The sequence below is a fragment of the Olea europaea genome, unplaced genomic scaffold (genome assembly GCF_002742605.1).
Source record: "Olea europaea var. sylvestris unplaced genomic scaffold, O_europaea_v1 scaffold16342, whole genome shotgun sequence".
NCBI lineage: Eukaryota > Viridiplantae > Streptophyta > Magnoliopsida > Lamiales > Oleaceae > Olea > Olea europaea.
The window spans coordinates 19,554-21,033 of NW_019233990.1; the positions used below are offsets into that span (position 1 = coordinate 19,554).

General features: G+C 34.4%; 1 pseudogene; it reads left to right on the forward strand.

Moving 5' to 3' along the window:
• The first annotated feature begins 159 nt into the window (after nt 1-159).
• On the forward strand, nt 160-712 carry LOC111377294 (annotated as a pseudogene).
• The last annotated feature ends 768 nt before the right edge of the window (nt 713-1,480 follow it).

The window sequence follows — 1,480 nt, forward strand, 5'->3', positions numbered from 1 at the left end:
TCCTCATTATATATATATATATATATATATATATATATATATAAACCCTTACCAAAGAGCCCTCCATCAATATTCTGCATTTCAATCTGTACTCAGTTTTAATCCATTGCACTTTTTGTGTACATAGTTTTTTTCTGATCGGAGGAAAATAGAATGAGAATGGGTGGAGTATCCTTAGAAACACAATTTCATGTATTAGCAGTCGATGAGAGCATCATTGACAGAAAATTGATTGAGAGACTCCTCAACACTTGTTCTTATCAGCTAAATCCTCATATACTAATTATTGCATAAAGCTTAAGAGTAACCCTGTTTTTCTGTTTAATTTTGATATTTAAATTTACTTATTATGTACAGTTACTGTTGTGGATTCTGGAGTAAAGGCTCTTGAATTGCTGGGTTTGCTAGATGATGACAATGGAAGCATTGATTCTTCTACCTCCACCTCTTCAACGAAATCATCACGAAGTACAAGTCAACTTTATTATTGCAGATTATAGAATGCCTAGAATTACTGGCTTTGATCTCCTGAGAAAGATAAAAGAATCAACGTCATTAAAGAACATCCCAGTTGTGATAATGTCATCAGAAAATGTTCTTTCAAGGATTAACAGTTGTTTGGAGAAAGGAGCAGAAGAATTCTTTCTGAAGCCAGTTCAACAATCGTGACGTCAATAAGCTAAGAACCCACTTATTGAGAGGAATGGTTTGAACCAGACATTTTATATCTAGAAGGAATGTTTTTTGAATAAAGAAATTCTTACTGAAGAAGAAACAAGATTCTGGATTGACTGTTTATGGTCTCAAGTTTATGAGAGGATACTTCAAATAATGGGTTACGATTTTGGAATGCAGCTCCAAATCCAACAATATGTATCAAAGCCATGTCGGTCTGCTACATGATTCTCCAGACAATTGTGAAAGATTTAAACGAAAAGACCTTGCCCTAGTCAATCGGCAAGAGATTTTGACATGATGAACTCTCGAGGTGGTGAAGCTTCAGTGGTGATGCAGGCTTTGCCCAGTGGAGATTACGTAGATCTTGAAGGAGTGTGTGATCTTCTTCGTTGAAATGAGATATGTGGAACAGTTCACCAATTGAGGCACACCAAGATGATTTTCTATGTGCCATGAGTAATATAATAGACCTATGAATACAGATTATCGATCCCACGATAACAATAATTTAATTCTTGATTTGCTATTTCTCACTCCTAATTGACGAAAAACAAGAATATAGTTTGGTGATTGATTATCTAAATTATTCTAATTATACTAAATTTATCTAAATGCACACGATTAATCAAATTCGGTTTTTAAAGTATGAATGTGGATGTTAGGACTCACAAATTAAATCTGAAATTGGGGTCTTCCTTTTGTCAGCTAACACTTATGAGGACGGACAATGTTTAGTTCCATTGATAAAACCAAGAGATCTCAAAATAGCAGTCAGTAGAATTAGGCCTTCCAAGAGAGATAA